This window comes from Strix aluco, chromosome 13 (assembly GCF_031877795.1).
Source record: "Strix aluco isolate bStrAlu1 chromosome 13, bStrAlu1.hap1, whole genome shotgun sequence".
NCBI classification, from domain to species: Eukaryota; Metazoa; Chordata; class Aves; order Strigiformes; family Strigidae; genus Strix; species Strix aluco.
In genome coordinates, this window is record NC_133943.1 from 13,247,917 (window position 1) to 13,259,774 (window position 11,858).

General features: G+C 43.5%; 1 long non-coding RNA gene across 1 annotated transcript; it reads left to right on the forward strand.

The window, feature by feature from the left end:
• Positions 1 to 2,163: 2,163 nt before the first annotated feature.
• On the forward strand, positions 2,164 to 9,693 carry LOC141929458 (uncharacterized). The gene is made up of 3 exons (XR_012625023.1): positions 2,164 to 2,375; positions 5,774 to 6,043; positions 8,953 to 9,693. It is a non-coding gene; the product is annotated as an uncharacterized LOC141929458 (long non-coding RNA).
• The last annotated feature ends 2,165 nt before the right edge of the window (positions 9,694 to 11,858 follow it).

The following is an 11,858-nucleotide window of genomic DNA, read 5'->3' on the forward strand; positions in this document are numbered from 1 at the left end:
GGCACTGAAGGCTGGGTCCCCGGCTCCCCAGGCTGGAGCTCGCCCGCAGAGTGGGGGGTTCTGTGCATGACACCTCACACCAGCACTGGGGCTGGTCGGGGTGCTTGGGCTCAGCAGGCGGCTGCCTGCCTCTTGGGGGTGAGGGGACGTGGGGAGAAGAAGTGTCCACGTGTGCCTCCACCGCGCTGAGTGCAAGCTCAATGCTCCCAAGCATTGCAACCACCCCCAAGATTTCAGAGGCAGCTGATGAAAACAGATTAAAACAATTTACTCTGAGAGCACAAGCCCTTTAGTTAATAATTTCCTCCCATTCCCCCCTCTTGTCCCTCAAGAACAAGAACTAAGGAGAAAAGAAAGAAAAAGATGAAATAAACATTTCAAAAAATACATTTCCAGATTTCAATTCTGCTTGATTTAGAAATGAACCAATACTACAACTGCAATAAGAGGAGATGATGACAGCCACGCACCTCCCTTCCCCATGGTGTCTGACATTCATATCCAGGAACACGGAGCCCATCGGTCTGTCACCAGTTGAAGGTCGCTTTGGGCATGGCTTTAGCCTTTTGGTCTTCGGGTATGTTTTAAAATCAGTCTGTAAGGAATAGTGGATACGAGGATTTAGATGTAAAACTTCCCATTAAAAAAAGAGGTGGTAGGTAATTTTGTTATTTTTTGGTTTCCTGTTGCATTGCAGAGGAGGGGGGGGAGTTGAGGACGCTCCTTTGTAGCAGTTTTACTTTTGAGAGGTACAACTCACATCGACCCAAAGAGGACGGTGTCAGTGCCTGTCTGACTAGCTGGTGAGGATGAGGGGGAATCGCGTTATTGCAGAAACAGCCTGCAAAGCGGCCGTGGGTTGTTCTACAGCAACATCTTTTGGACTAGATATTTCTGAGAGGCTTAAACTGCCACGGTGAAAAAGGGATGGTCCCACCTTCTTCAGCTGAGGGGCCATTCAGCTGCCACACACACACGTAGCATGTCCTGCTTTTCTGCCCTTGGACTGAGCTTAAAGGCTTCTGGTAATGAGGCGGCCTGATGCCAGGAGTGCCTGGGAGCTGGCTCGCCCTCCTCCCAACAGCGATGCCTGTTTGCCAGCCGCCGGTCCCAGGGCATAAATAACTCTTGCAACGGTCTGACGTGGAACTAAGCCTCTTACTTTACATGTGTTGTAACCCTGCTGCTGGAAGTAAACTTGTATATGCAAATTGTACATCAGTAAACAGTGACAAATGTGGCCTGATTCCTCGGGCGTTAGGCATTTACATTGGTATCTTCTGTGCTTTGGAAACAGAAAATGGGAACGGAAAATAAATTAGCCAGTATTAGGGGTTATTTCACTTGGACTTATCTTTTTTATGAAACGAAGAAACTCCCTGGTTGTGCAGCATGTTGAGAGACTCTGGCTGTAAAGAGGCAATGGGTGCTTTTGGTTTGCTTCCTGCAGTGTTTACTGCTTTCATGCCACTCAAATAATGATAAAACTTGTGTGTATGTGGTTCAGCAAGGCATTATATAGTTCTCTCTCTGACCCGCGGTGTACCAGTCTCACTGCTTGTCCCACAGTGCTGAGTGACATACAGACAGGGGTTACAGGCAGACATTTGCTGTGCACTCCTGCTATCAGGGCAAGGGCATCTCTAGCCCAAAACATGTCTGAGAGGTTGACTGAAACAGGCTGGGGGCATGCTTCATGTCAGAGCCATGCTGCAATACAACCGTTGTCACCAATTTACCTTCACTGTACTAACAGGGTTTCCACCATAAAGAAGATAATGCAGGAGCGTAGCAGGCTGCAGATATGCTTTGCACTAGATTGTGGTATAGAAATATATTGCAGATGGCATTTATTTAAAAGACAAGTAAGTTTTTATTTTTGTATCTGCTTGGAATAAACCTAATTAAAAGCTAAGCAGAGTGTTTTCCTCTTCACTTAAAATATTACAATTAGTGACAACATCTGTGTTGCACAATTTATTATTTGTATGTGCAATGTTGTAAAACACAGTTTCCCAACATTATAAACTGGTGTACAAAAACATGCAACTAACTAATTAAACAACATTAAAATGCTAATCTAATTTGGAGTACGAGAACTCAATATAATTTCTTGTCTTTAAAGTGTTTTTCTTTTTCCATTACAGAACCCCAGGGAAACTGTGCTGTGGGGTGAGCTGGAGGGGGTGTCCTTTCACCATATATGAGGCTGACACTTCAGCTGAACTCAATATTGGGATGTTAGAATCAGAGAACTGTCCTGTGGATGGTCCTTGAATCAACAAGATTTGAGTGAAGTAAGACTTCATGGGATCACAGTCACTGCCCTGAATGGCACAGGGAACGGACTTCATTTCTGCACCTTATGGTACATGGTGAGGACAGTGGCTAAAGAAGTAAATCCTCTCTGGCATAAAATACTCTTTTCCCACAGCTTTTCCTCCCCGGACGTTACCTAACGCAGAACACAGTGGGAGTCCTTTCTGCAAGGACAAAAAGGATTGCTCACAGTGTACAGTTGTATTCATCTTTCTTTTGAACTGGTGGTGCATTCAGTCCCTCTCTCTCTCTCTCCCCTCATCTCCCACCTCAGCCAATGCCTTAAACAGTCCCCTCCACTTACATCTGTCCTGGTGGCAAAGGCCGGTAGTGGTCGCACCCTCCTGGGAGGTGCAGAGTTTCCAGAAGACGTTTAGTCCCGTGCCTCAAGGTGCACAGGCAGGAAGGTGAAGAGACACAGAAACCAGAGTAGCTGCTTGTCCTCTGGTGCATGGTAGGAGCTCAACCCATCCGCGGTGTGACTCACACCCTCAGGAGGCTGGTTAAGCAGAGGAATACTTCTGTGTGGGTTATAAATAGTCTAAGGTGTACATAGCCCATTTCAAGTCAAAGTCAAAGGATGACCTTGATTGTCATCACTGGCAGCTTAAATCAGCCTGTGTGCCCTCGCCCAGAGGTGGATCAAACAGGAGCACGTGTAAGAGCAGGAATAGCTGCAAGGAGAAACTCCTTCTCTGGGGAATTTCACCAGCGACTCTCCTCTGCCGCTGTGTTCCTTGACTGTAGCTCCAGCCCGGCATCAGTAAATCCGGATGGAAACACAATGTCAGCATGTTAGCAGACATGTTGTGAATAAGCTTGCAGGCAGGACCCTTCAGACCACGTGTGCTTAATCTTAGGTGATGGCTTTAGCTGGGGTACAAGGGAGTAGCCTTTTCCACCACTGCAGCCAAGTTTATCAGGGATAGTGAATTGATATGAGCCACTCCATGCCTACGAGTGTGGCCCTGCTTTTAGTGAGCAGATGTGGGGACATATCAATAGCAGGTCTGTTTTGGAAAGACCCATTAACCCTCCCCCACTGTTAGCCCAGAGACACTCAACAGGGGTTTGTCTGCCTCTGTGCTTTTAACCTCAGCTGTGAACCGTTTCTTCAGGTCTGAGAGTTGATTGTGTTCCCAGTTCTACTTAAGCTGGCAGAGTATCTTCATACAACCCATTACAGCTGCCAGTCATCTAAATTACATAATTTACATTGATTTGATTAATACAAAGAGTTTTTTATCCATTTAGAACTGAAACTGTCTTTCTGTCACCGTTGCACACATAACGCCTGGAGATGAAGGTACATTGGGCTTGCTTTTCCTTCCCGACATCTCCATTCCCACCACGCAGCTGGTGCGCATCAGCTCACAGAGGTACCTTGCTGTGCAGTCAGCTAGGCACATTTCAGGGTGTTCCTGCTTCTTTCCCATCCACCAGCAATCATTTTATCAATGCTGTATTTTCTCTGCTCACTTGCCACTTTTCTTCTATCAATGGGATGAAACATAAGTACCTGGTGCTATGACATAACCACGAGAGAGAATATTAAACTGAAGCTCATCACCTCAACAGCCTATGAATTGCAAAGTATTTGTACAACAAATCAAACTCTTTTCCTCTGAAATGAAGCCATTTGTCTCCTAAATCGGAACCTCCCTCTGATGAAGAAATCCAAACTTCCATTGGGGTTACAGCTTTGCTTCAACACAGTTTTTCTCCAGTAGCTGTGGAGAAATGTAATGATAAAAAAATAGAAAACTGTATTTTATTGTGTCAGTGAAAGGAGGGGTGAAGTGGGAAAGGGAAAGCTTACTTTAACAACAAAAAAAAAAGGCAGAGATAGTTTCTATTACAGATGGAAGGTGTAACCGAAAACTCTGGAAAGCCAGATCAAATACCATACAGATAGATTCCCTCAGTGATTAATTAGTATGTCAGAAAAAAAATCAAATAAACTGTTTTTCACTGTTTCTTTTGCTGGATCCCATGCTATGCTCTTGGAGATCCCAAGGGGAGCCCTCTGCTGCTGTTGAAAACCACTTTGTTCTGGTGCCCTCTGCTTAGTCCCAGGCTGCTCCTGCCTACAGAGAGCACGAAAAGATAACAGAAAAACCTCGATGCCTATGGGGAACAGTTATCGTTGCGGGAGGATTATCACTTTACCTTTTATTGCACTCTGTTTTGAGGCAGCAAGGCTTTTACTGTTCAGTTCTTTGCACTGCAGTCTGCATTGCTTGGTGACTTTAGGACAAAACGAGTTGCTCATTCTCTGTCATGAAAAATATCCCATGTCTGGAAGGGAGCTGAGGACAGAACGGGGAGAGAGGAAGCATCCTGATGAATATGAATTGCCTCTCTGATCTGGTTTGGTTTCATACTAGCCTGTGGAGTAGGAAACTTTCTGACTGGCTGCAGCAATGTCAAAATTAGATAGATTTAAATTACTATCAGTCATTATATATGTTTGCCATATAGCCAGTGTAAAAGAAAAATTGCTCAATAGAATTTTTGTTTTGTGAAGCTATGGGAACTTTGCAACATAAATAGATGTGTATATATTGGTGTCAGACCTTGTGACATATAATATACAGTCTTAAGGGAAAAAAAAAATCATATTTAACCACTGTGGTAGTAATAGTGCTTTTATCGTGTACTAGACACGCCCTAGGCACTGCCACCCTCACCCGGCTCTGCAGGCTGGCACACAGGACCGTCCGCACGCCGGTGTGCCCTGCAGACCTGCAGCTCTGTGCTGAATGTGGTCTCTCAGCTCTGCTCATCGCTCAGCTACAGTAAGAAAGGTTGACAAAGATAGAAATGAAAATGACGTAACACTCAAGGAATAATCAGTATCCTCAATTATGTCTGTTGAGTGAATCTGGGAGTAAAATCTGCTGCCATACGAGGCTGATCCTGCTGGCCCTTCCCATGGAGGGGAGGAACCGCGGGGCAGCTGGGCGGGTTTACAAACATCACAAAGCCATGTTTTCCCCACGCAGCGGGCCTGGGCATGAGGACCCACTGGCTTTTTTTGTGATTCTTCAAGCTGCTGCCAGAGGTGGCTTGCTCCGAAAAAGTCCTGCCACAAACTTGGACTCACTCTCCCAGCTGCATTCAACACAGCCTGTGCTTACCTTCTGGGGCACATCAGAGTACCACGGCCCACTGACTGCACTGCAAAACGTAACATGTTCTCCTGCTGCGGAACCAGCTCCTCAGTCTGTCCTTTCTTTTTCTTGCTCCTTTTTCTTCTGGTCCTGAGGATCCCAGGAGCCATGCAGCGTGGGATATGGGTGAGATGCTCTCATCCCTGCACCAGCAGGATGAGCCCAGCGCCAAGAGCATTTGAATGCTGGCGCAGAAATCACAAAACTTGGAATTTATTTCAGGTTGCTGAAGGAGGACTAGCTGTGCCAATGATGTTTAACAAAATGTCTGTTTGTCCTAGGTCAGTAGGTGCCAAAGGCAACCACCCGTTCCTGCCCATCTGCTCCCTGGCTGCGCAGCCTGGACCAGACGGCCAGCCAGGCTTTTAGGTCATCCAGTTGCCATTGGTTTTCTTGGAGGCTGAAGAAACCAGAGTCCTCCCAGAAGAAGAAGAAGGCCTCACCACATTATTTTTCTATGGTTTGCCCTGTGTCCTTCACATCCAGACCTTCTGGCTGCTGCCCTGGCAACTTTGTCCAGAAAATTGGGAGCCTTTTCCTCTTACACTCAGGTAGGAAGCGAAAAACATGTGTAACTGGGACCTGTGTTTATCAATGTATAGAAAAGAAGTTGGTTGATGCCGAAATAGTTAGTGACATCTGCCCTGACCCTGAGACGTACAAATAAGATATCCACGAGGATCAAGAAATCTAACAGAAATGAAGCTCTGATGCTTGTTGGGCTTTTGGTGTGCAGGTAGGTGGTGGGCTGCCTGCCTGGCTAACCTGTCTTCTTGCCATTGACTAACCAGCACCGCACCAGGGAAGGGCACATGCCGGAGTTGTTAGACCCTCTATCAAATTGGGGATATGCTTGTGGAAAAAAAAAAAAAAAAGGCAGCAAAGGTATTACTTGTGCCCACACAGGTTGGAAATGACGGGTCCTGCTGAGCCCAGAGGAACTGTGCTGCTTTCGAGCAGCCAGGTATCCAACCTCCTGATTCTCAGTTTTAATGCAGGTTAAGCCCAAGGGTGACAGGAGACAGGAGGAAAGCAGAAAGGAAAGGTTTTGGGGTAGAGCCATCAACGAATCCCTATAAAATATTTTTTCTACTCTCTGCTATTAAAGTCTTTTTTTAAAAAAAAAAAAACACCCAAACTGATTCCTCTTCTCCAGGCTCAGATTTGATTTAAAGCACTGTTAGGCTCCTTAGATCTATTTTGGATTAGTCTGTTCAGACAAGCCTGCAGGCAGATCCCATTAGCACCTACTCTTTCCCCCACCTCGGTGAAGTCCCTTTGCGTGACCTGGAGGATGATGAACGGCTGGAAGTGTAAACTCAGAGACAACCAGTGACTGCAGGCAGGGACCAACTAATTCACCCACAGAGGCCATGTAGGTAAAAATATCACAAATGGCCAGATAATGCCATGCTGTATGTACCCACTTGTGTCTTTTTCTAGAATATTTGCAACTTCTGTTTCCCTTACTTTTAGAAAATTCACTGATGCATTACATGTCAGATAATTGTTAGGAAAGTTCTCTGTCTAAAATTTTTTTCTTCTGTGAAAGCTTTTAATAATTCAAATCCAACATAGAAAATCACCACAAGAGGCACTTTGTCTTCTCAGCTGTGCAGAGGAGGGCCTAGACCCTGCCTCTCTGATGCTGGTCTACTCGGGACTCCCCCTTACAAATTATTAGGCCTAATTTAGCTTTTATTATTTCTGCTTTTTCCTAATTTTAATTCATAGACAAAAGAGACTGGCTGGTTGACGTGAACCTCACCATCATGCCTGTTAGTTTTGCCTAAGCTCTTCCATATACAGAGAATTATCTGCTCCATCCAGGCAGCTCTGGCAACAGTAATTCAATGGGAAGTTACTGGATTTCAACACTACAGACCACCATGGTGCTCCATGCCTCGATCTTGAGGTGGACTGGTAGAGCAGGGGAGGTTATGAACTTACTGAAGAATAAGGAATTGTAGATACTAGGAGGTATTAAATAGTATGGGCAAAATGTAACAGATTAATCTTTCTTCTTTGTTAATGTAAGTACCTGGAAAAACATGGAACTTATCTAAAATAATAAACATTGATACATGCATACATATATGTATATAAATCTTACAGGTATGCATGTACGTATTTCAAAGCAAGGATATTGGAAATGCACACCTTTGCTCCCCAGGGTTACAGTATTTCATGATTACTCAGTTTAAGTCCTCCCACTACATAACTGCCAGGATGAAAATTATTTTTTGGTTCCTTTCCTCCTGTACAGTGTTATTTTTTTTATGTCAAATGTGATGCTTTTGACACTCATAAAAAGTACTAATTTGTAAATTAATTTATTTATAGGCTTTTCTATACAGTTCAGCACCATCAAGTCTGATTGCCCTTCAAAAGTTGCTAGGTGACACTGTCATACCTCAGTCTGATGAGCAAATGAAAGCTCTTAATGTTGCAGTGACTTCAACGAAACATCCTGCTTTCATTTTGATAGAGGCTTTTTTTTTTTTTTTTTGGCAAATCGTTGTAGGTTTGTTACGAACTGCAAGCAGGCTCAAATTATACTTTTCACCAGTTATGATTTAGTTCATAACTAAACTAGTTCATAAAGTCAATGCAAATCTTTCCGTGTTGTTTTCATGGAAATCAGAGCAAATTCATATATTTGCACGAGCACCAATATTCATAGACTGATCCAGAAAAAAACATTTTCACAACTTCTAACCTGAATTGCATTTATTGAAGATGTAGCTAATTCCTTGTTTTCCTGCCTGCACTGAAATGGAGTACAGCTGATCTGAACAGCCCATCATCTTTGGAACACTCCTTTGCATTCAGGAAGACTAGGTAAAAAAAAACCCACACGTACAAGTGGAGCCAAGGTCCTGCATACAAAACAGAAACATATGTGTGTATGTATGTGCTTGTGAACCCAGGACAGAGGAGTCAATTCAGACAGTGTGGATCCTTGATCACAACAAGCGTATTTTTTTCTGGCTCCTTCCCAGTAGCTGGAATAGTAATAGCTAATATTAGAGCATTATGGCAGGGAAAAGGATGAAAAGAGCAAACACCTTTTTATTTTTTCACGTATTTGCCTTTTTTTTTTTTTTTCTTAAACATTTCCCTATTTCTTTCCTCCCTGTTTTGAAATAGTAATGACTACGTTCACAAGGTGTTTCCACTTGCATGGAATTGGTGAGAAATGAGTTTGTAACAATTTCCCTGCAGACAGGAACCTATGGAGCTGGGAAAGATCTCTCAGTGGGGCTCATCTGCTGCAAAATTGTGAGTCTGAAAAGTGGCTGTTGATGGGCTTTCAAGGCTTTGGCCTGTCTCTCTCTAGCAACATTTTTGTGATCCAAATTGACATTGATTCGAGATGTGTTCCTGTGCAGGGTAAACAATAGCTTAAAGCAGCTGCTAATTAGCTCAGCTCTGTTCTGTTCTTGCTTTTCATGTCTAGATACCTCCTTCAGAAATAAGAAGCAGAAGGAAAACATCCAAGCAGAAGAATCAGAAGGCGAAGCAAAATAGATGGGGCTTGCAAGTGAAAAATTAATGAGGAGAGACTTCATTTCACAAGGCTTATATAAAGCCGGGCTTCATCTGTACAAGGAACAGTGACCCAGAAAGAGAAATCTGTAAAAATTTAGAGCAAGGTGCAAAACTTGGTAGCCTCTTTCCCTCTGAGACACACCTACATTCACAAACAAGGATCCCTTGGTATGGCCACTGCGAGCTCATCTCTGAAGTTTTTCCCCTCGTTTTCCCTCTCCTCAGGCAGGTCCTGGCTCGGGAAGCAGCAGGACTCAGGGCTCACGGAGAAGGTCGTGGCTGAGCGTGAGTCTGGAGAAACTGTGCTGTGAGCTCAGCATGGCTTATCTCACATTTATTTGGGGATATCAAACTTCCTTCTGCAGCCTTTTTTTTTCCTATCCATTCATCAAATATATATATAAATAATAGCACTTAGCTTCTGGCCAAGAAGAAACCCTTTGTAACGCTGCTGCTGCCCATCCAGCTGCCTGATGAGAATTCCCTTTATGGAAAACTTGGTATTGTTCCCAGTGTAGGCGAGCAGGTAAAAATCTGTGTTTGCGAGTGCAGCAGAAGTCTGCAGAAAGTCATTCTTGCTGAGAAAAAATATATTTGAAATAGCACGTGGATAGTACTAAAAAGGATGGGGAATATTTCTCATTATTTTACAATTTAAACCCTTGATTAACGGGCATCTTCCTTCATAGTCGATCCCAGAAGAAAAAGATCTTCAGTACTCTGCATGGCAGGGCTGAGATTCTCACCCCAAACTCTAAAACAGGACTCTTCACAGTTCCCCTGGAAGAGAGGAGCATCTGTAGAAGTGCCAAATCAGCATGCTAGTCTGAGTTACAGCCCTTGCTTATTTGCCTGTTGCCCTGAGTGGAAACTCAGGCGAATTATTTAAGATGAAAACTTTTGTCTTCTATATTAAGAACATCTCGGGTGATACTGAGCAACTCACTCTCTGCTATTACCAGGTCTCCAGGTATTAACACAACACTTATCTCTCCTACTAATTTCTCCTGCCAATCTTTGCCTTAGAATTCCAATAAAGGAATCCAGGCATCATCTTCTATTCCCATAAGCTTTTTCTCCGAGAAGCATCATCCATTAGCAGTCAGTCTAATTTGATTGTTTCCAAACCAGAAAAGACAGCTGTCAGCCTGCTCCCAGAACAGATTCAAAGGCTATAATCAAGAAATCTTCTCCAAGAAGTTGTTCAAAGCTGGTGCTTATCACTCTTCAAAAGACTGTGAAGACTATAAACTAGTCAAATTACTCTAATAGACAGGTAAAATCTGAGTATTTAGTGTCTCAATATTGACTGGCAGGACTTAAAGGAATTTGAATGCCATGGGTGTCAGCTGCCTGACTGGCAGGACATGAAGCAGTGATGGTAAATATTTGTATTTGCACAAGAGGCTAATTCCAGTTTGTTTTCCGAGATGTTAACTGTTGAAATTAATACAGTTTAAAACTTGCACCTCGTGGATCTGTTCAGATTTTCCTTTGGAATAATTGCTGTTAGTTCTCATGAGGTAGCAAGGAACCACCATACAATAGCAGGGATTTCTCCTTATGAATCTGATCTGGCTTCTTTCTACATTTGGCACCAACATTTCCTGCTCTCTTCCGACTCCCCCGCTTCTGCCAGCATCCCAGCCACTGACAACTTAAAGGCTGCTTATCTCACAGCACTTGTGCCAGGTAGGGCAAAGGATTATTTCCATTTACAGACTGGGAGGGCAAACCCAGAGAGATGGCTTCCCACCTCCTGGAAGGTATTTAGCTCTGTCGACATCACTGAGTGGCACCTGCAACTGATGAACCCTGAAGCATCGTGTTTATTTTCCTATGGGAGAGCTGCCCAGGGTCAGACCCCCTTGGGAGATGTCAGCTGGCAAGGCAGCCTCTCCCTGCTTGTTTTAGGGTATTTATGTATTTTGGTTTTATTTAAGAATGCCAGAGGGAGAGACTATTTAAGAATGGCAGAGGGAGAGACTATTAAACCATCTATTGCACAGTTAGGTCTAGAAAAATACACACTTCCTGAAGTCTGGTTTCTTTCTGTTTTAGTGGCACATTATCCATTTTGCTACTGGCACCTGCATCTTTCTGACCCTGGAACCTCTGTGCTGAGGGAAGAGCCTCCCATCGGTCTGGCTCAGGAAAGCCTGGGTAGCCAGCAAGTGACTTCTTAACCTCAAGATACTAATTAAAAAATGCCCTTGAGTCAGCTCCAAGTCAGGTAACAAACCAAAAGGCACTGAAAGGCCTGGAGAGGCGTGGATGTTCAGTAAATAGCAAGACCTGTAAGACCTTACTATTGGTGACAGGCAGATAGCTTCAATACACAGAGCTTAAGTCTTTACTGAAAGTTGTTTAAAACCACTTATGTACAGTTTCTTTTTCAGAAATACAGGCAAATTGTTCACTGTGCTCTTCCCAAATATCTGATTATTTGGCAGAGTTGAACTATTAGTGGCTTAACAAAGAAAGAACTATACACAAGCTAATAACAGTATTTTTACAATAAATTCTGTTTTGCCTTTTGTGAGCTCAATCTTTTCGATGCTGACAGACAATTGATTAGAGCTAGATAAACATTATTAAGCAGACAAAATATTTCTTGAATGTAAGCATTTAGGGGATTCTGAGTAATTTCCTATCCCTTATCAATCTTTAAAAGGATTTTCATTTATCATTGAACAGCATATCTAAATAAACTGCAACACAGAGGTTTACCTGTGAACCATTAACTTTTGGCTATCTGCTTTTTATCCGTTTTCCTGCTTTTTTAGATGATTGTAACTTTTCAGTATGAGAATA